At 39.0% G+C, this 24,225-nt stretch overlaps 1 long non-coding RNA gene across 1 annotated transcript in view; it reads right to left on the bottom strand.

The window, feature by feature from the left end:
* Positions 1-488: 488 nt before the first annotated feature.
* LOC116438429 overlaps positions 489-24,225 on the bottom strand; it is a 36,454-nt gene continuing 12,717 nt past the window's right edge. Inside the window, exons 2-4 of the long non-coding RNA XR_004237732.1 lie at positions 2,849-2,981; positions 1,574-1,644; positions 489-767 (exon numbers count right to left, since the gene is read on the bottom strand). This is a non-coding gene — a long non-coding RNA (uncharacterized LOC116438429). The remainder of the gene's footprint in view (positions 768-1,573; positions 1,645-2,848; positions 2,982-24,225) is intronic.

Raw genomic sequence — 24,225 nt, 5'->3', positions numbered from 1 at the left:
GTATTATGTTTAAACATTCACTTAACCATACACATACGCTCCACCAGCAGTAAAAACAGCCACTCCTCACATCTACAGCAAATTGTTTTGTCTTTAGGTGGGGTTGCCACAAATAATTTTTCTTTGGTTGACTCCTCTCTCTCTTGTTATTTTCTGAATCTCCTCCTGCCACCAAAGAAATGGACATGGTACAAGTCCTGAAAGTACACTGGTGCTGTTATTTCTCCTCATGGGCCAAGGATACCTCAGGTCTGTGCCTAACCCAGCCAGTACCAGGGGGTCTGCTGGACATTTTTATCAGTGTCCTTAACCATGATACAAGTGCTGTGTGTATAGTAAATGGAGATTCTTTTAAAAATCGTGATCCTACAGATACTAAGCACAAATATCTCCTCTTCCTTTGTTTTCCTGTTTCCTCATACCCTTCCTTCAGCTTCCCTGCTCTTTTCAGTCTGATTCAGGAAGGACAGGTTTTGAGGGGTCTTATTAGCACAGTAGTTTTCTGGTAAAGTCAGCAGCTCTGCCTCCAGTTACTTAATTTTTTTTTTTTTTTAATAAGCCATATTTCATGCCGAAAAGATGACCATAAGGTCAAATTATTCAATTTTTAAAAGTACGGTTATATTTTGTGGCATAAAACTTTAAAAATTATCAATACATCAATACAAAGTAGGGTTGGTTCTCTACGGTGTTTTGTCTCCTCTTTACTTGGGTTTATACTTTTCAGTAGGGTGGAAAGACTTGGCTGACAGGGCTCCTGAGATTTTCTGAAAATAAACACAGGAAAAAAATGGATAATCACAGATATAGTTGTGTCTCAGACATTTCCAAAAATGGTACTATGCAGAACAAGAGATTTTACTTTCTAACAGAGAAGCAAATCAGAAATACATTATGGTTTTTTGGTTGGGATATGCCTATTAACAAATTGCAGTGCCAGTTCAGGTTACTCCTGCCAGTCCTGAGGATGCTCTCTGGAGGCTGACAGAGGTCCAGCCACATTATCTGGGGTTTGTGAGGGTTCACAAGCTCCCAGGGGCAGGATCCACATCCCAAGGCAGGGCACTGCACTGATGCCAGGCTGCAGTGTCTAGACTCCCAGCCAGCTCATTTAGGATGTTATTGCTTTACATCACATTGACATGTCTAAGTGGTTCTGCCATTTGGTCTCCTCACGCTTTGGAGGGAAAATAATACATGAAAGGCAGATACCCAGTGAACTATAATGGGCTGGCCACTTTAATTATCACTGCAGTCCCACATTCTGCCTGCACTCTGTGACAGAGGCACAATTAAAAAAGCAAAAGTGCACCAGCCACCACAGAGGCATCAGGATTTTACACTTGCAGCACGCTGTAAGGATTTTGGTTACATGCATTTCTACAAACAGAATAATCCAGCGATTAAAAGTCATCCTTGAACCTTTACTGTCTTTTCTTCACAGAGAAACAATTTGTTTACAAGCATTAAATACTAATAGACACATGTTCAAATATATTGAAGTCATTACAATCCCCTGCTACTGTATAAAGAAAAAAACATGTAATAGAGGCCCAGTCTTCCTTGTACTTACATAAGTAGTGTTGACACATTAATCCTTTCACTCAAAGAATGAATAAAGAAGACTGTAAAATTTTTAGGCACCTATTCAACCAATAGAAAAAAACAATAGAAAAAGAGATTAAAAAAGTAAAACATAATTGACAGGTGGAAAGTATTCATCAATGTGTGAGATATGACACACCTACTCTGTTATATAAAATTATATTTTTAAGACTTTGAAGAGTCAAAGAGTCTTCATTCTCTTTGAAGAGAAATTTGAATACCTTAATTTGAAAATTAAAATGGCATCATTTTACTTCATTTTTGTTCTTTGTTAAATCAACATTTTTTCCCCATAAGAATAATCAACTCTTAATCCATAATTGATAGCTGAAATAACATAAAATCAAAATTCAAATATACCTACATACCTTTCATCACCATCACTGTACTGTGAGGAATTAAGAAGCACTTTTACTCATCTCACTCGCATAGATAAATATATAAAGTTTAAAATCTCACATTTGCAGCTAATCCATGACTGTATGATGGAACAAAAATGAAGCATGGATTAAGAACACACAGAAAAATCATTATTCAGATGTTCCTGCACCTCAATTATCTTCAGTTTTGATGCAGAACCCCAAACCATGAAAGCGTCACTGGAAGAAGTCATGACTCTATGTGAACCCTGATTAAAATCTGGTCTGAATTTGTAACAAAATAATAAGCCAAGTGAGCTTGTATTTCTTACTTTTCATAAGCATTTCAGAGATCTGAAGTTCTTATCCCACTGTTACACTGCTGTGAAGCTGAGTCATTCATAAGGAACTGTAACTACGATACAGCCCAGATAAATGTCTTAGTGAAGTATGCTTCTGTTTGTCAGTGTAAGTGATCTATAAAAATAAATTTGCTGGGGCAAAAGTAGCTGGGGTTAGCTGGCATCTTTTGGCAGTGTTCAGAAAGCAGCAAGCTTTCCCATAATATTATCTTTATCATTCTATTTGCATTAAAGTTGTGTCTATAAGTGCTTTCTGAAAGCTGCTGTAGTCTAAATAAAGATCAAGGATCTCACCTTTGTTATTTCTGCTGCTAATGCATCAAATTAGACACAAAAAACCCAAATATACTTAAAGGAATTATGTGAGATATAGACAACAACGCCAGCATTAATCTATTTTCCCAGAAATTGTTTCACTTTTTAAACACAGGCAGACCAAACCATAAACATTACATATGTATGAATCATTGCCAGCTGGGGAGAAAGGCACTGTAAATCACAGCCAGGTACTCTCTCACATACTTCTGTCTCTAGTTCTGACCCATCAGAACTAGAAGATCTTCACTGGATTCCAGAGACATTTTGCCAGCTCACTGTACTTGAGGCTTGCTAGGAAGATCCTCACTCATGCTGGAGCGTATGACAGCAGGAACTTCTACAAAAGATGTTGAGAAATACAGCCACTGAGTTTCCCTGTCATCTTACAGAACTATTTTTAAACATGCATATACATATGCATTATTATATACGTTTTACTTTTTTGCTCAGCACAAGCTACAAAGCCTATGAAAGATTTACATAAAGTTCTTGAATTATAGTTAATTTGCAGATGAATTCAATTGCTTTTAGCTGTGAAGATGAAAAGAAGCATAAAGGACACCATTATTCCCTTTGTAAAAATCAGTCTTGTAAAAATGAAATCTTCAAACATAGAAAAATTTCCACAGCTTAACCTTTCCTGTGCAAGGGGTTCCATTAGAACAACAAGCTAATAGCATCTGATTCTCATTTAAATGAGTCATCCAATTATCCCGTGGACATCAAGAAGCAGAATGGGCTAGGACCTGAGGATAGTCTTGGCCGTTGGATATCTAAAAGCACCTAAAATCTTAAACCTGTAAATGGGGAAGAGAGATTTATTATAGTGTTCAGAAGAGCATAACACCGCTGCCTTTATATGCAGTTATGAAGAGTCAGTCCATGCTCCAATTTCTGAATTGAGTATGGCAACATTCATTCCAAACACATGCAAAGAGGATGGAAGGGAATAGGCTTTGCTCTTTATGGCTTACCTCATGCAGTAAGTTTCATATATTTTCATAGTAAACACACTCAGGAACAAAACAGAAAGAACACTGAAAAGCAATGCAATTGAATTAACTATTTGCCTATATGAAACACAAGTCTTTCACAACTAAGGACTACAGATCTGGGGATCTGTACTCTACAGAACTGCTCATATTAAAGCAAATGAGTGCAGAGTCACTGTGAGAACCGAAGGATTGGAATATAAAAAGGCAAAAAAAAAAAAGAAGAAAACCCGCCACACTTTCATACTATTTTGAATGCACAAAGTACAGTCTTACTCCTACTATTTGAGGCTCACGAGGAGTAATAGGCAAATGCAAGATCTTGCAGCTGAGCACAAAAGAGACCAAAAGTTTTGCATCAGTTTTGCATGAAACAGCCATCCAGTTTAGAAGATTTCTATGCCTCCAGCTACTCGGAGCCTGCGGAGATGACACTTGGATAATCACCACATTCCTAACCTGACAGCAAAGGAAGGACTAACTCTCTGTAATTGACTGACACTTAGCCATACCAGGGAGACTAATTTGATCACCATGTGCATGTTCTTCATGAGGAAAATAAAATAAAAAAGCAAAAATCTGATTCCAGCTGCCAATGACGTGTAATTCCTGCATTTAACACTTCAGTTTAGTAACCTTTGCATCTACAATTGTATTAAGAAAGAGCAACTGTATTACTTATGGTAATCTCATTTCACCATTTTAAGTGACGTTAGTTTGTGTGGGTGCTTGTAGCTCTGCATACGTGTGTGCAAACAAATGGAAGAAAAAACTGAATGCCTGCCAAATCGAAAAGGAAATAAACAGCAGGGAATTAAATGGGTTTTTTCAGACTTCTAAGAAACAATTAAGAGGAAGAAAGAATAAAACCAAAAGCACAAGAAAGCACTTAGCAGTAACTGATGCTTCTTGGGACCAGGATCATGCTAAAGGATCTGTTCAGGTGTATCCAACCTCAGCGTATTAAATTCACATATTTTTAAAGCCAGAAGGGATCATTAGTTATGATCATTAGTTGTCTGCTACCACAGGCTATAAAGAATTTCTGCCAATGAGGTCTGAATAAAACCTGACACTTCATGAAGCAGGAGAACATCTTTTAGGGCACAGTCAATTTTTACATAAAACCTTTGGTCCTGCCCATCTGTGTAGGCTCTCTTGGACATTTTAACTATATTCATCATAGGACTATCAGGATAAGCTCTCTCCTATGCAGGGTACCTGAAGGGGAAACAGGAAGCTTGGATGGGATGTGAGACGTGGTCAGGGTCTCTTCACTGGCACAAATTTTAGCCAATTCCAATGCATATTCCTATTAAAAACAGTAATCCACCGGGAATTCAGCAAAGCTGTTCACTAGTCATTGATGGGCTTTATTCCCATACAAAGGTAAGAAAACAGAAAAAAAAAAAAAGAAAAAAAAATGCTTAACATGAAAGAACAGAAACAATTAATGCTCCAAATCATGGATAGGAAGAACTAACCAATGGAGAAAAACTGTGTAACGAGCAACCCAGCTGAGACTGTAGCACAATTTGCTTCTGTTGCTGGGTCAGATATTCTCCTACCCACAGCCCTTTTTTCCACTGCATGTCCTTTCTGTGTTCTCTGGTCCAGTTCTCAGCAAATTTGAAACCATTGCCTTGTACACCATCCTCCTCCTTCATCAGCAGAAAAGCCAAGAGGGGATTACCACACTACTGCTGGTCCAGTTTGTGTGTTGTGCATATGTATAACAAATGACTTTATTATAATACCATGAATCACTGGTGAACTAGAATCCAGAGATGTGGGAAATTTTATTTCGTTTGAATAAACAAGTCTCAACATTTTGCTTCTTTGTTTCAACACCAAACCCCTCCTTTCCTGGCAACAGAACCTTCCTTAAATCTCCTTTAATTCAGAGAATAGCAATCACAGCTATAACCATCAAACCTGTGATTCATCTGGAATGTGTAGCAGCTACAGAATAGCTCAGGGTAGACTGATGAAATACACAATAGACAAGGGATGAAGTTTGTTCATAAGCAGGGATAAAATTTTAAAAATCGTGTCTAGTGAGTCCTGCTTTCTTCCTGACCGAGCAGAGGAGTAGTAACTGGTATCACTCGGGCAAGAGGGTACAATAATCCTTCTGAGGGGCTGCATAGCAGTTGTTTCAGAAAATTGCATTTTACCTCAAAACCCCACACAGGGATCCACCTCACATTGACAGTAAGCATGCTGACTTTCTGCTCAAGGAAAAGTATTTCACTTGGGAATACCAACCCCCTACATGAATGGGTTTTGTATACATATAATACAGGCCAAATTTATGTCTCCAATCTGAGAACAGATAATACCCCACTGTGACTAGAGGCAAAAAATGAGAGAGAAAAAAAGAAAGAAAAAGTGACAAGAAGCCACAATAATTTTCCCCTAAACTGTGAAGGTTGTTCTTTCACCTTTGCAAAGAGGTTGCACTTTTGCTAGCCTACTGTTACTACTCTGTGCTCTGCATGTATCGCACCAGGATTTTAAATATCCAGTACTGTATTTTTGAAATGTTTTGAATTATATTAATATTTTTACTGAAAAGCATATCTGAAAACTGAGCTACTTCTGAAGCTCAGCATGGAAAGGCTTCAAAAGGCATTTATTCTGAAAGTAAAAAAAAAAAAAAAAAAAGGGAAAAGAAACTACAAGCATCTAAGCCCTGAATGCTTCTGCTCCATTTTATCATGTATTTCATTATTGCTTTTTTTCTTTCTGTCAATTCTGCCTCAAAGTGTTTTTTTCTGGTTATTCCTAGAAAAGACTCATCCTAATTTCCAGATGCAAAGGCATATCAGGATTATACCCAGTTCAGAACTAGTGAAACTTAGAATATAAAAATACAAACTCTCATCCTCTTTTAAAGCTCTTAATATTAGACTAAATGTAAGTTTAATAAAGAGAAATTGCAAACAGGTAAATTACTGCTTGTCTTTCTCATTAGGGTGTGGTGAAAATTAATTCCTATGCAGAAAGTACTTTGAATCTTTGCATGAAAGGCATTACTTTGGTTGAGAGCAAACTAGTATTATTAAGTGTTATTTAAATAAATTGGAGGCAGGGAACATCATAAATATTTCCCTGTAGGTTAAATCTGAGGACTGGTCCCTGTTGCATTGTAGCTCAAGTTTAACCTTTAGACCACTGACATCATATGCATCTCATTTACACGACAGAGGTAAGGCTCCCCTGGGCCTGCCAATATCCCAGCCATGGCCTAAACACCCAGCTGACAGGCAACACACTGTAATTGACAAGGAACTTTGTAAGGTAATTTTGGACTTCAAAAGGAAGGAAATCATAATTTCATCTTTAAGTTAGTTTTGCTTTAAAAATGCACAATAGTGAATATACAACCATGTGACCCAAGTGTAAACCCCATCATTTTAAAGCCCATAACTTTATATTATGACCCTCAAATCAGTGTCTACCCACAGTCAAATTAACATACTTTGAAGGTTTTGCTGAGAAGAAATTAATAGAATAAAACACAGCTATGAGATTTCTTTCTGATCCTTGCTGTTGATTTTCATGCTTTAAGAAGATAACTAAGACTATTAAAATGCCAGCCCTGGAGACCTTGTGTAATCACAAAATAAGTGTATCACAAAGCAGCATCAATGCATATTTGCTAAATCATCAGTAATGCCCACCTGCAGAGGTCTGACAGGATTGTACTGTTCATGAATTTCCTGTTTCAAAAATCAAGTTGCATCTGGACATAGGTAATCATATCCATTTAAGTCACATTCATTCAGTGCCCTTATGTCCATCTAGATAGGCTTATAAATACAAGGCAGTGGTCATAAAGCCTGCTTAGAAATATTTTAACTAAGAATGCAAGCAGAAAAGAGAATATCGCTGACAAGAGCCAAGACACTTCAACTACTAGCTCTGACATTTTTTGCATTTGATTAAGATGTCAAAAATGGAGAGAAATGTTTAGTTTATAAAATTGCTACTATTGACATAAAAAAAAATTTAAAGCATTAAAAATATGTAAAGTGGTCAATGAAATAAAATTCATTTTTTATTGTTCTCATAAGAGTTATTTGGAAAGATACCCTGGCGTAGGCAAAAGTGTGTATCCTCTTGTGAACACCTGTGAAATGTTGAGTTTAATTGGGCAACAGCTGGTGCTGATTGTGGGTTTTCTTGCTGTATCTCATTACTGGTTTCCCCTTTGCTCTTTCCTGATTCACTGCTGCTGGTGTGCTGCTTAAACAACCCCAGCAGAAATAAAGACAGCCAAAGAAAATGATTGAAATAGTTTGTGTACATCTGTGTGCTTTTGAGCTTTCTCAGACTTTTGCAGATGGATGGAGTATGTGGGTGGTGGTCTGAGGACATCACACACTGGCTGACAGTCCTCACAATATATTTCAATCTCCATCTAGGCATCAAATTTTTCTGCAGAGGTTAGGAGAAGCTGTAATTCAAAACTATTTGTGGTCTAAAAAGCTCAGGAAAAAAATTTTTAAAAGCACCCATAATAACCTTGTCATTTTGCAGTGGAATATACTGCTTTCTCTCACTTCAATAAAATTATCAAGAAGTAATCATGTATGTCCTACTGCATTATCTTGCTCAGCATTCTCAGGGAAAAGCTGCTGATCCTGAGAGCCAAACTACCAGGTTTTGCAATGTTTAGGAGAATTAGGAGTTCAGAGAAAAGACATTTTGAGTGCTGACCTTGATAAAAGCAGGAAAACTCAAGAGTGCACAAAGTAGAAGTGTAAATGGCAGATGAAAAATGAGGGGTTTTGGAAAAGAGTATTGAAAGAAAGTCAAATAAAAAGTCTTTTGCAGTGAAATTATCAGCCAGATTCCTATTTCCAAATAAGAAAATAACTTGAGAAAGTCTGAAATTGATAACAGAAGAAAAATACCAAAATACTTTTGGAAGAGAAGTTACTAATGACTCGAGAGAGATCAGAACTAGACTGAGACTACACTCTTTTGAAAATGGAAATTCTCCTCTCTTTTCCTGATACATAAGTTCTTACACAGAGAGAAAACAGGATCAAAACTATCCCTACTGCTAGTGCTGTATAAAAAAATCCCAAGTCCTCAGATTCAATGATCTGAAATAGCAGTTAATTGAGCACTCATTTTAGTTTGAGATAGTAAGTTTAGGTCAATGATGTTGATTTTAATATCACAGATATTCGAACAATATTTATAAACTAGATTGCTTTCAATTTGTATAGCACTACGACATATTATGAACATAATACTATATGAATTGATAATATCAGCATACAATTTACATTAATCTACCATATCATAAGCACGTGAGACCATTAAATATTTTGTCTTTCTAATACTGTTTTGATTTCCAAGGCCTTTAACATTAACCTCCTCTTTTTTCTCCTATCTTTAAGAACAGAAAAAAAGTAAAGCAGGCAACAAGATCATAATGCTGTGTACAGCAAGAGAATTAAGTTCTTAACAACAGAAATACAACATTGGGATATATTTTATGCGTGTCTATATATATAAAGTTGAAAGTTTATCCATAACTGAAGTGATATGACTTAATCTCGGCACACTGAGCTGACATAATACCACCTTAAATGACATGGGACAGATAAATATTTTGACTTATTTTATTTTTCCATAGGGATAGAAGCTTTGAATATATAAATATGTTCAGAAATACTTATACCTATGAGAATACAGGGCATTTGTTAGTACTTATAATCCTGAACTGTGAAGAGTTGTAGTATTAATTTGTATTGTCATTGAGAGCTTTAGATTTACCTATTAGTGTTCTTACAAGTCTCATTAATAGAGGTAGCCTTAGCAGTGTGCTTTTGTTATTTCTGCAGCTATAGCAACAGAAGGAATTTAGGTGTTTTGAGACAATTTTCAGATAGTGTCCCTGCATCTAGTTTGACATATTTAGTGTGACATTGTGTTTTATGTCTTTATTAATGCAGTATGAGTGTTGTTATTACCTCAGAAGAGAATTTCTACATACACAATACCTAAAAATGAAGGAAGAATTTTTTCACTCGTCCATGTTAAGAGAAATATTTGCCATGTCGAAACATATTTTTATTTAAAGACAGAAAGACATTCTTTGTGTTGAATCAGATAAACATTAATATCAAATTTACCCTCAGTGCTGTAACTCCAAAATTTGCAGACAATTTAGACCACAATATTTTGTCACGAAAAATTAGTTGGTCTACTGAGCTCCTAGAGGAACTACGTCATCACGAGGTGGCAGCTAAGTTCTGTATTTGGATTAAAGAGCTCACTGATCACCTCCCTGCTTGTTAGGTAGCGTTTCCCAAAAGGAATTGTGCATGGATCCATCCCATCTCTGTCAGACCCACCCATTTTTCTGAGTCAGATGCTATGATAGACACACAACAGCATCTCTCTGCTCTGCTAATGGCTTCTTCTCAAGATGAAATATGGCACGTCAGTTCACAAGGACCCAAAGATTTCTGTTTAAGATGAAGACAAATACAAGAAGACTATGAAATTATGTCCTTCTAAACACCAGGTAAACAATTCTAAAACTGAAGCTTTTAAAAACACCTAGATAAACTTCCTGAAATTCACCACAGTAAAAATAATACATCTTTCCTAAGCTTGGTTGCAAATAAGAGATATTGCCCCAGGCAGCTTCCAGCAATATCAAACAAAATCAGGTTATGGCAAGATACCTCGGTTTCATCATATATTTAGCTGCATCTTACAGTTGCAATTTATATCAGAACCAACGCCATATTTCCAAAGGCTACAAATTTTTACATCAAAAGCTTGATTCTTGGCAGAAACAACTATCCATTTAGAGGAATCATGTTACAAATGCAGAAATACTAGTTAGTTATGTTCAGAGAAAGTAGGTTAAAGACAGTAAAAGGTGCCAAAAGCTTGACAAACACCTTACTCTTGCAAGGCAAATCACACCATTTTTTGCCACTCATGTATAGTCCTTGAGAGGCTTTCTTTAGCTCATTTCCATGTGAACCATTGGGAAATTTATTGACTGATTTTAATGTGAGATTCATATAACACACGTACACACAGAGTGTTTGAAGTTGGAAGAGTTCTCTGGAGGTCACCCAGCTCAGGCAGGGTTAGCTAGAGTCAGTTACCCAGGATCACACCCAGACAACTCTCCAACACCTCCTAGGATGGAGAATCTTCCACCTCCCTGGATAACCTGTGCTCAGTCACTCTCACAGGGAAAGTGTTTACTGATGCAGAGGGAACCTCCTGCATTTCAGTGTGTGCCCATCACCTCTGGTCCTGGACCCATCCTCTTCTCACCCTCACTTCATGTGTTTATATACACTGATGAGAGTCCCCTAAGCCTTCTCTTCTCCAGGATGAACAGTCAACTCTCTCAGCCTTCCCTCATGAGAGAGGAGTAGTATAGAAGCCAATAGCTATTAACTATAATCATGATTCTGTATTCACATAAAACAAGGCCTAAGAGTTATATTCAAATTTATGAACCCAAGGGAACATACATACACGTCTAAAATTAAATCTGGCCCAGCTAGTTGTCGGTACTTATTTGATCCAGAAAAAGTCTATGATGTTCAAAAAAAAATAAAACTTATCTCCATAATGGAATAGATCAATTTAAAAATTGTGCCATCACTTTTCTATCTTCTTGCCTTGGGAATCTTTACTCTTTGAGTCTAATCCAGGTGAATGGAGTTCACAGATGTCTGAAAGCTGAATCATCTCTTCCTGAACAGAAGGAAATGCCATGAGGAGAAGCGATGACTGAGCAAGCAAAGATAAGGACCTGAAATGTGGCTGTTTCTCATGCCCACACGCCAACAGGTAGAAAGTTACATGTAAAGGAGTTCAGGAACCTGTTGGGTTGGATAGGAGGATGCCCATATTTTTGGAGATGTCAGCAGACACCTGCAGAGGTAAGGTACGCGGCCTAGCAGAGACAGCCATTGAGGACATGAATGTGTACAAACTAAGTGGTATCACGTCCAAACTCATCAGTTCTGCTGCAGAGTTGTCTCGGTTTTGAAAGACAGGTGTCTGCTAAGGAAGGCAGAAGCCTCCCTTGAAGTGGCAGATATAACCCCTTTTCCCTCTAAGTTACTATATTTTGAAATCAAGGGCCTTTAGGCGAAGATGTGGGAAATAGGAATAACAGTTCTTTACTATATATATATATATATATATGTATATAACCAGTCAAACAAAACAACAACAACTCTGGCAGTAACAGCAATCACAAACCCAGTCCCAGCCTTCTCGGCTGTCGGGCCCTTTCCCCTCGGGTGCAGTTCCGCTCGCAGCCGGCAGGGGCGCTGGCGGCTCCCGGTGAGCAGGGCAGGTGCGATGGTTCCCCCGCGGCTGCAGGGGGCGCTCCGGAGCGAGCTCGGGGAGCACGCGGCACCGGTGCCCTGGGATCCCGGGAAGGATGGGACAAAGGCTTCACAAACCCCTGGGCAGCCGATCCCGGGCTCTCAGGAACAGCAGGCTGGAACAGCAGGCTAGAACGGCAGGCCGGAGCGGCAGGGACGAACGCAAATCCCTGGTGGCAGGCGAGATGTATCCAGATGGGAGAACCCCACGGAGGCCCAGGCAGGCAGGGCGAGCAGGGCTACAGCGTAGCGAAAGCTCGAAGCAGCAGCGGGGCAGGGCAGCCACAGCCCGGTCTCCAGCAGGGCAGGGAAAGCGGCTTTTGGGGTCCCGGCGTTGTTTCCAGCAGGAAGAAAGAACGGCCAAAAAGAAAGAAGCAGCAGCTCCTTTCTCTGCAGCTTCTCTCTCCGGACGCTCAGAGCGAACTGACCCCACACCCAGGTGTAGACAAAGGAGTAGCCAGGCCCGCCCCACTCCCCTTTTTGTCTTTCTTAAGTACAGCTATTTGTCCCCTAGCAACATGCATATGGGAGAAAATTCCTTTAACAGGGAAAAAAAACTAAGACTAAACTAAAACCCCAACAAGAGTAGGTTTAATTACCATTAGTGCCATACCACCCTGATGAGGGTCTGCACTGCTTTTGGATGCAGTCCTAGTTTAGTCATGTTTTCTTGGGCGTGACTGACCAGGCTCCACTGTGAAATACAAATATGTTCCAAGCAACTTCAGATGCTTTGTAACTAAGTCTGGTGGATATTGAGTCAGGTATGATCAGGAGCCCAACTAACTTCTCCATCTGAGAGATGAAATCTGAATTATATCTCTAAATCAGCAACCAAAGCCAATTCTTTGGAATACTTAAAAAAACACTACAGTGAGACAGAATGGTAGTACTAACACTGCTCAGGAATTCATCTTATGGTTTATCATGCTCACAGCCCTGTTACTGTAGCAGCATTACAGAAATGTGTCAATATAGTGAAAAATTATGAAGTATCCAGCAATGAAAGATGCAATCGATCAGTCTCCATCGATAAAGATAAATTCTAGTTTCTCAGGTATTAAATCTGCCAATCACTCTTCTGATTAGCTGGGTGATTAGGGTGTTTAACAGCTGAAAGCAAGAGAAAAATCACTATGGTTCTATATACAATTTCCTATTTAGAGTCTTATAAAATTGGCCATGCCAACTGCTAAAACAGCTCATAACATATTACCACTAAATTCACAGTGAACACCAACAGGTGTGTAATTCTCTTCCTACTCTCCACAGGCAGCTGGGGACACAATCATGTTGTTTTTCTCTTCTCTCCTTTATATATCTTCCTTTTTCTTTCTTCTTTCAACTTTGTCCTTTTTTCCTGGGTATTTTTAGCAGCAGCTTTGGAAAATCGAAGTTGGAAAAGTGAGCCTTAGACATTGTTCTGACGGCAATGAGATTTGTGGTCTTTCTTATTTCCTCTGATAATGAGATCCAAACCACTTGCCTTGGTGCCAAGGAAGCCCTATCTCCAGCTCCCACAAGCTTCACCCTTGAGGCTGACAAGCTCATAGTTTCTGAAGGAACACAGTTGCCAAAGGATGTCAGCAATACAAAGGGAGAGGTCCTCTCACTGAAATTTTGAGTCGTGTTCATCACTGGTCTTGAAGATTAATCACAGAACCTTGCGTTTGGTCCAATAGACTTATGATTTCACAATAACTTTATTAAATACATTAGTTCATTAATTTTGCTCTTTCTTTCAGCTACAATGTGAAAATAGAGTTATAGAACTGAGAAAGAAAAAGAAGAAACTTAGTGACTGCTACTGAGTACGCTTAACTCTCATTGGAGCTTTATAATTTAGCATCTGCCTTCTTTTCAATCCAGGCACCACTTTTTCAAAGTTTTTAGTTAATTTGTTATTTTTATACCAACAAACAGGAAAAAGTTAGGCATTAATAATTATTATTCTTTATATTTTTCTCTTGTTTCACATCTGAAGGAACTGACAGGCAAGTCTTTCCATTCGATCTGGATTTATATGGTATTTACTCCAGCTGCTTTCCTGCTCCTCTGCTGAAACTACCAGAAGCAGGTATGAGCCAAACTCTCAGCAGCTGTGACTTACAGCTCAGTATACCAACTTACACTGAAGTTTCAGATGGTTTAGACTTACATACCAGACTCTGGGAGGTGCCAGGTGAGGCATAGGGCACAGATTGACTCCTGCTGCCAACCCACTGCAGGAGACATAGGGAGGCACAATGACCTCACTGTGTATAAACCCAGGACTCCACACATTTAAAGTGTGAGAGTGAGTGAGTGTTTAAAGAAGGTCAACTTTTAGCTCAGAGATGGCTGATGTTTTCTACATTGATTGTCTTCTTTCTCTATGACACTGGGCATTTTGTGGACTAGATACATTCAACTCCCTAGCCTCCAACAACTCTAAACATTTTCTTTACTTAAAATATAGCTAACATCCATCTTAAAATACTGATATCTTGAATATTAGAAGCATTCTCATCTCACATGATGATCTAATGTCCAGATTCTGAACTCTCAGGTGCTTCTGCCAAGCAGGCCATGGTCTGACATTTATGCCTGTGCACTTTGATGAGCATCTGTAGCGTCAACATCCTGTTTCATTTTATCTGCTCTAATAAATGTACAAGATGTTTGAATGGTAGTTTATAATAATATAATAATAATAATCAGTAGATTGATGGTCTTAGCTCTATTTATGGCAACTCTCACAAGACTGGTCGCTAAAGTGACTCATTGTTCAACCTCTGCTACAATTTTTCATCATCTGCCTGACTGAAATGGAAATTAAAAACTGTTGTTCTAGAACTTTCTTGTAAAAGAAAAGAAACAGTTCCTTTTGGGGAAATGTATTTCCAATTTATGCCTTCCTTATTTATTTTATCATTCTACTTGCTACACATTACTTTTTTCCTGGTGTTTGGGTCCACAAGAGAACTGACGATCTGCTTTTCCATGTGCTCATTTTCTATCTGAACTCCTAGCACAACATTTCAAAATAATGGATAAAAATATTTTGAAATTCCTTCCATGTTTCCTTTTGAAAATATGTCTCTTCCAATCCACAGTGGAAAGTCTCAATTGCTTTCTCTGACAGCTATAGGCTGCCCAGCTGCAAGGTGGTAACAAGAAACCCTGGGAGAGATGGGAAAGACAGGAGTGTGTAGGATCATTGAATTGTCTTATTCCCTGCCTGGCAAGAAGCAGGAAGCTCTCCAGGACAATGCTGAAGCAGGAAACCTGTTATGTTTTGCTGACTCGCTTGCTGGTACCAGTTTCTTCATGATTTCTTTAATTTGGCCTTTTCCTGTTCCTTTCTGTGATGCTGTCGGCATTGCTGTTTCTCACCCATTTGTCAGCTTTGATGTTTTTAAGCTGTGCAAAGCCAATGTGTCAGCAATGCCAAAAACACAGTAAAAATAAATTCCATCTGATTATAATTCAACAAGAGCTTGTACCAGCTTGACTGTCCTTTACCTTAAGGCTACATGACAATACCATAAGGCCAAATCCAGAAATAACATGTAGAGGAGCGTTAGTTCAAAGGCTTTGAGGCTGGGCTGATTAATCTCCCTGGAATGTCAGAGCAGCCTGCTGCTCCACAGCCCAAGCAGGGATGAGCTCAAGTAGAACAGGTGACCATATTCTCAGTCCACCCTTTCAGAAACACTACAGGGATATGAGGAGGAGGCAAAGGAGACACATGGGACCATGCGGATGAGGAGAGAATGTGTGATGCTAGGCTGGAAGGACAGCAGAGCCTCATGAAGGTACAATATTTTAACTTAATGAGCCTGGTTAAGATCTGGCAACAGGAATGTACTTAGTGCCATATAACTCTTCTATTAAGACTTGTCTGCAGTGGAACACTGCTGTTTAAGGTTGGCAGACCCTAGTGAGAGTTAAAGCCAAAGAAGATCCTAAGGAAGTTGCTCTGCTGAATAACCCAAAAGCAGGAATTCAGAATCTAGATGAATTCTGGAGCTGAACTGTGGATTATTTTGCCTTCCCATTAAAGCACTGCAGGGGTTTATTTATATGGATAACTTCTGAGTTCATTCAACCATTTTTCTATTGGGTTGTTATTGCTGTCGTTGTTTCACAAAAGAGATAATTTTCTTATAACCTCTCCTACTTCCTATAGTCAGTCAAAAAATTGCTTACACATAACCCCTGAACTAGAATTTATAGTATCTGTTCTCCAGTTACCCTCCTGTGGATTGACAGCCATGATGCTTATGTCCAATACACCCCACAGAAACATCTAATGGACTCAGCAGGTCATTTAAAGGAAGGACTCCCTGCCAATTTCATGCAGATCAATATAACAATGTAGGAAGCATTGATGGAAAATGGGCAGATTAGAAAAATATTTTATGAGATTGAAATTGAGATCAAGTTTACACAAAAGAAAGAAGGGATTTGAATAAATTTTAAACCTCCACTTCGTTGGAGAGAAATATTGACAGTGGTGGAAACCTGGCAAGAGGAAGATGACATCAGAGTCCTTAGGCAAACCCTTTATGCAATACACCTGCCTCCAGCCCAAAGATAATACCAAGTGTTTATTCAGGACTGGCAGGTGCATCAGCAAGAGAAACAAGAAGAATGTCAGAACGGAAGTTGTGATGCTGGAAACTTCATCCAAAGGTTGAAGAAAAGCCAGGAGAGAGGGGCAGAGTAGGACTAAGAGGGTACTCACTGAAGTTAAATTATTCAACCAAGATTACAAAGAAGAAGAGGAGAAGAGAGGAAAAAGGATGAAATATATAGTTGTTTTTACTAGTGACATAACTGTGGAGTTCGTTGTCAATTCCCTCCTCCCTGTGCCAGCAAACCACAGAGGAACGGGCCCTTTTCCAGCATAGACAGCTCAAGAAATAGCATTAGGTAAGAGAAGAACAAAATGGATGGGGTTGAATTAGACGACCTCCAGAGGTCCCTTCCAACCCTAATTATTCTGTGATTCTGTGAAAATAGGGTGGAATGATCACAATAAATGCACTGAGCAACTAGCATGGCTGCTGATCCTCAAAACCTTCCAAAAGCTGTTGCTCTTGAAAAGTAAGCTCTGGTACATCCCAGTTATCCAAAACCACTAAGAGACAGTGTCAGTATCATCCATCTCCCCTCCCCAAATCATAGGATGTTGCAAACATGTGGGAGTGACTGAACCTGTGTGGCACAAAAAATTACCACACAAAAAAAAGGGCTAGTAAAACCTTCCCCATCAGTCCCAAAAGGGGGGCTATGGAGGAGTCAGCTATTAAATTGAACTTTGCGATCAAAGTACACAGGAGAACTGTTTGGAAGGAAAGTTAATTTTGTAAGTTGCTGTCTTGTAGCAATAATCAAAAAGACAGCACTGCTGAGAGTTACTCATTTCCTGCGGACTATCTAATTTGTGATTGTGGTAGCAATACATTCCTAGAACCACAGTGGAGCATTAGCTAGGGGTTATATTTCCCTTAATTTTGTCAAAGCAGAGAAGTAGGGATTTCCAGCCCCTTTTTTCTGTTTCTAAACATGCATCTTCATTCAGAAACAAAAATTGGACCCCTCTGCCCTAAGCAATTACATGTCTACCACTCAAGATGAGTGTTCATGCTTCCCCCCCGCTGATTAATGGCATTCACATTTAAATGGTCACAACTAGCCTTTGAAGTCATTAACACCCCATTAAGATGAATGGGGTAACTTCACACCTTTTGTTCCAGTCTCCTGACTGTGGAACCAACAAAACCTCAGCATATTGATTTGCAGAATAAAGACTACTTTCGCAGTCATTGAAGGAAAAAATATGGAGATTTAAATACAAGACTGTGCTTCAATATTTGCTGAATAACTCTGGATAATCAACTATCCTGGAATTTCAACACGTGGGGAGACATTGTCACCGTAGTAATGGGGTAATGACATTTAAACCACTAATGAGTCTAGCACAGTTTGCACCATGATGCAAATAAAAGCTTCCATTTAACATCTTCTTAGTGAAAATAAATAAGTATGTGAAGCGTCTAACTCCTCTGTCTAAAGAAAATATCTCCCCGGCTTTCAATATCTGCTGACTCTGGTATTTATTCTCAGACATAAAACAATAATGTAATCCCTATTGTATTCCTCTTTTCAGAATGCAGCACTGATACACGTAATCTAGTTAGAATTAAGTGTGTGTGTGGGTGGTGAGTATTCATCAAAATGAGTAATTGTGAATAAAACCATATTATGTCTACAGTAATGTGCATTGTCCTAACTCAGCTATATTAGTCTGACTCAGCAGAAATGTAATTTACATGGGCTTTTGGAACAGTCTTTTTACACTAGGCTAATTCTGGGTTTTCTGCAGTAACAAAGAAGCTGAACTACATACCAGACAAAAAAAAAAGTCAACACCCTTTGACCTGGTAGGATGTGGGAGTTCTCTCATAATCACATTTAAACCAGAGTGCACTAAAAAGCAAATAAGGAACAAAATAGAAATAGCAAACCACTCAAATTCTGGCTTTGAGCCTTGTGTGGCTCATTAATTTCCTCATAGGAAAAGATGCTTCATCATTACTATAGAAGCAGAAAAATAATACTCATTAATTTCTACAGCACTCTCTTTCCTTTTTTTGCCTCTAGAAAGTAGGAGGCAGATACCCTAGATCCCCATGAGAAGCCACCAGATGGTTTATAACAGATCGTAGAGATCAATGATTTTTCAGTGTACTGCTCCAGGATTGAATCAGGTAGTGAATTGGGAATGCTGATATAGGAAAGAACTGTTCGGATTGAGTTGTGGCAACAGATTAATAAGGCATTTAATTAATCTGCTTAACTTTACTGAGGGACAGTTAGACATTGTTATTGCTATTCTAGAGACACACAAGGAACAGCAGACAGGAAGGATTTGCCCAGGGCACCCAGCAAGTCAGTGGTGAAATTGTAATTAGGACCTGGAAACTCTTATTTTCCTGCTGCCAAAACCAAACAGCCTAATGAACAGCACTCTGCACTGGTTTGCTTTTATAAGGTTGCTCCTTGCTCCAGATCCCTTGTTTTTGGGTTTTCGTTCTGCCACAGTAGAGCAAAAAACAAATTCGTTTTATCATTGAGCATTTAAAATACAGTGGACAAGCTGGTTGAATGAAATCTTAATTTTACTTTCAATAAGAAGAATTTGACCTGTTACACAGTGCCAAAAGCAGAAAGGCAGCTCTAATTTCCTCAGGGGTGATCAGATAACCTTGCTAAGGCAAAATATATGACCTTCAGACTGGCTGTTAATCCACATGAGAATTGGAAATGGGATTCTTTTTAGTAAACCAGGAGATTCCTCTTATTATTCGTTAAGTATCTCCACAATATTTTTTCCAAAGCAGTAAATAAATCTTCATTATGGACTGTTACTTTAAAACAATCATCATGAAAATCATTCTCGTAATTTTCTGAAAATGTCAATTAGAGAGAGCAATCTGGTTAAATTTAGCTATTTTCAAGTTTGCTGCTCTGGGATTTAGTGTGTTCTGGATGGAATTAGCTTTGTGTGCATCAGATATTTTTTAATTTGTGTTTGTTGGGGTTTTTTTCATTGCTATCAGACACACATCCCTCCAGAAGTATTTTTCAGAAGTGCGAAGATTTAGACTTCATTACTTATCCTTCCCATTAGATGTAAATAGGGACAATATGAACCCAAAAGCTCCTATTTCCTGACTGTTTGAAAACCTTTTTTCCCTCCATGAAACATGAAGGGAATCAATATTTCACAGCAAGTCTATATAAAACACAAAAAGACTACAAGCTATGTGAAGTATGGCTGCATTTGGGCTCGAGTTTTGACATCATTTGAATAGAGAAATCTGGAGCATTTCGTAATGATTATAAAACCCTGGGGAATGCCCTGGGTGTTTCAACACATGCTAGGAGAGATGATGGTAGAAAACTGGCAGAAGTTACCTCTTCCCACCCAGTTTAACTGATTCAGACAGGGCAATTTTGTTGGAAGAGTCTGCTGGCAATCAATATGTCTCAGCTTGCTCCTATGTGCCTTGCTGAGAGGAGAGAGAGCTGTTGGAAAAGAATCAAGACATGAAACTTTTTCTACTCTAGTTTAAAGCTTATGAAAGCAAATGATCTCCAAGGCACTAATCCTTCCACCTTGGTAAACATGCAACAAATCTAAATGGAAGAAAAACAGAACGACTCCTCCCTACTCCTTCTCCTCCTGCAGCAGCACTGAGTTTTACAGGCTGCACGATGGTATCTGCCTTACCAGTTCACTGCAGCCATCAGCAGGGCTCAAATTTGTAAAATAAATAAATAAATATATAAGAAAAAGTCAAAAAAATAATCTCAAGAGAACAAAAGAAAAGGAAGAATATGCATTATCAGACAGAAAACCAGCACTTTTCCCTACAGGAGCAAGAACAGGTTTCACATATGTGAATTTTTCTGACAGCATCTTTGTTACAGCTAGTGACAGGCACCCATTCTCCTGATCTGCCTGTCTTTCTTGGGATTAATTCTGCAAGTAAGTAAAAGAGCATGGCTTTGAATAACAAACAACTTGAGATGTTACTTGCTCCTAAGTAATTATTTAGCAGAGTTTTCTTATTGACCAAATATTTTTGTACATGATATAAACAAACCTGCTTTACTGAGCTCTGGAGGCAATAAACGCAATCAGGATTTTTATGTGAGGTATTTGTTTACTTACTTAATAATATTAATGGATTATCAGTAATTTAATCTGGCAGCTCAGATAACATTATACCCCTCTGGAAGCATAGCGTCAGGTCAAAGTAGAAAGTCTCTCTTTGTTCCCTTAAGGAACAAACAGTGTCCTTAAAAATAGCATTTTGTGTATAGCCTCCTAAGGTTATAGGGAAACAAAAGAGTAGTGAAATTTACAAAAGCTCTAGTCAAGTATATTATACTTGGATTTTAATCAATAACACTGCATGTTTCTTTACCGAAGCTATATGTTAGCAAACCATTCCTGTCTGTCTTAGAAACACTTTTCTAAGAGCTGCCAGTCCACTCTGCCCTTTTCTAAATCCATCGATTTCTTAGGAAAGATGGCTAGGTATCAGTTGTTTGCTGGCTAAATGATACAAACCACGACCTGATGCTCTGGCTCAAATCACCATGGGCTGACTGTGATGACAGGCAATTGAATCATAGAATCATAGGATGGTTTGGGTTTAAAGGGACCTGAAAAACCATCTAGTTCCAAACTCCTGCTATGGACAGGGACACCTTCTGCTAGAGCAAGTTTATCCAAGCCCCATGCAATCCCACTTCCGGGGATGAGGCATCCACTTCTCTAGGCAGCTTGTGCCAGTGCCTCACCACCCTGACAGCTGAAGATCAGTCCCAAAAGTTCAGCACCACATGAATAGGAAATGGAGAGTCAGAGTAGCTTGAAAGAAGTAATTGTCCAGTATTTTACATGATAGCTGATCTTTCACATTTTTCTTCTTGGTATTGGTTTGTGATAGACCATTGATCATCACAGTTCAAGATAAATTCCTCCATGCTTTAGCATTTTCCTTAAAAACATACATATCTCTGAGGGAGAAAGAGGTGTTCCAGACCGGCTAAACTGTATCTATCTGATTCATATGAAGACAGAAAGATAATTATATTGATGCAGCAGGCCAAATTCAGCAAAATCCACCTAATGTGTCGTAAGAGGCACTGATCTGCACCAGACATATTCTGGTGAATAGATTTCCTCCTAATGCTCTGCCAACAGGGACCCTGCGGGGGAGCAGTAGGAGGCTGTTTTCTGTCACGAGGCTCTGGTTAAGAGCATTTTTAGATGCTCTTTCATGCTTCCCTTACACCAATCAAGCCAATATAAGGATTTCATTATCCCACTGCAACAGGACTGTGGCATGTAATATAAATAAAGAAAAAATAAATGGAACAATTCATAATACAAGCATAGGGTTATTGGCTAGGCGATGTCTTCAGTCCCTACATATCTCACCCAGGCTGCAGTTAGATTTGCCAGCCTCATATTGCTCTCTCAGTGCCATTTCCATGACTAGTAGTTTACTCCGGAGTTTCAGTCAAAAGGCACAGCCTGTTTCTTGAGAAACGTGTGTGAATCTTCCTCTTCAGACATTTAATGAGTTAAAATTAGCTGGTGCAGAAAGTCAGTAGGAAGTTCTCTGTCTCATCTGAACTCCATAACCTGGGGTAAGGCCTGAGATCAGGAATGACATTCTCCATTCATTTGCATTGCATATTTGGGTAGCTGGCACAGGTCAGCACAGAGCAGGGAAAACTGTCAGGAGAGGACCAGACGTGTGGTTGCAGGACACAGTCACCACTACTCTCCCCAGAGGTAATATTTCAGGAACCTGAGTGAACAAGGCCCACAGCACAATCTCACCCTTCCTAATCAGCTTGGAATTTCTTCTTCTGTGAGCCTTAATGAAGCACAGTCATGCAAACCCTATTGCTCCTTCACCTACATTGAAAACAGAGGAGCTAGGCAAAGACTATTCTGTGGGCAAAATGATAAAAACAAGCCACCGGTAGCTTTTACAACTAGTTGCTCTATTTCAGTGTGTACTTGAAAATATTTTCCTTGCTGTACGACGGCATGAAACCACAACAAAGGTTCTCAGTATTTGCTTGTAAAGCATATGTACACACAAAGAGCCTGAGACTCCCTCCATGTCGTCTGAAATCCTGGAACCGTTCTTAATGCAATCTGCATGCTGAAATACCAAAGCATGCTTGGACTAGCTGAGAGAGGCAATTAGGAGTTTCCTCACTTCGTTGCTTCATCAAGCACTTTAAAGGAATTTAGGGCTTTTTTTTTTTTCCCTGCAGAATGAAAGTGTGAAATGCTCTCGCTTAAAAAATGCTGACTAATTCCAGAAGCCATTCACAAAAGTCATTCAATCACCTGGTTTTGAGGGGAAAAAAAGGCAAAGAATCAGTTCTGGAACATGTAGAAAATTTGTCTGCAGCTCTTTGATAGTATAATGTTCTATGACATTACTAGTATGATAATACCAGTGTTACACTAAGCAGGGGGGACTCCACCCATGATCTTACTTCAGGGCACAGCACTAACACATAATTCTTTCAGTGTAACAGTGACTACTTGTAATGGCTCTACTTTTCTTATTGTGTTTGGAGGAAGAAAAAGGAAAAAAACATTGTTCAAAGAGCTGCTTGAAAGGGAAGGTTTCTTTTATACTGAAGATTTAATTATTTGGATACAGCTGCATTTAACCAAATTTTCATCTATCATATCAAAATAACCTTGGAACTTTCATACAAAATAGAGAAGTGTGGTCCATCTACCCCAGTATTCTGTCTCCAGTGGCCAGCATCCGGAGCTTCTGAGGTAGGCAGCTGTTAGAATATATCTGCCCATGACAGAATATCTGCTTCACCCTCTCCCAGCAATTAAGGCTTTATTCTACCCTTAATACCCACAGACCAACACTGAAGTTTAAGATTTTCTGTTAATATAAAAGTTCCCAGGTTTTGAATTTTGGTTCATATCCATATCAGCTCAGTTGTTTAATCCCAAATTGTCTCTGGTTTCTAGGTGCCAACAACAGCCCATGCTGATGAGAGCTAACTGCAAGATGGGGTAAAAGAAGTGTTTCTTTTTCTGTGTTGATTTTGCCATCTTTGCGGGACATTGAGTGGTGCCTTGTTCTTGAAAATTTTTCTGTCCCTTTCAGACTTGGCTATTTCCCCACTCATTTTGCCCAAATATTTCAGAGTCTGAACCAAATGACAGGCTCAGCAGTGTGGTTAATGCTCAGGAGCCAAGTGAGTTGCAAGAAAGGAAAAGAAAAACAGCAGTAACGTGTTACTTACTGCATCAGAAGCAGCTGAAAGGCAACACAACTAAGATGACACTAAATAGTGAAGGATGAAATACAGCAAAAGTGCAGGAAAAACAAATTGTTTAGGAAGCATATTACCAGGAAAGGGGAGATAACCCTGCTAAAGCATGGACTCTTTCCTGCTTCACTTGTGCTGACAGAGGAGGTAGGAATGAGAGGAAATGGAAGAGTTGTCCATCAGAGACAGCTCAGTTGAGTCAGCATGCAGGGCACCATCTATAACTGGAAGGAAAAAAATCAGAAGAGACAAAGACAGATGGTTTGACCCCAGGACCATGTGCTCTTCTAGCAGGGGCTGA

This window comes from Corvus moneduloides, chromosome Z, assembly GCF_009650955.1.
Source record: "Corvus moneduloides isolate bCorMon1 chromosome Z, bCorMon1.pri, whole genome shotgun sequence".
In the NCBI taxonomy this organism is placed as follows: Eukaryota; Metazoa; Chordata; class Aves; order Passeriformes; family Corvidae; genus Corvus; species Corvus moneduloides.
This window is presented reverse-complemented; position numbering and strand designations above follow the sequence as displayed.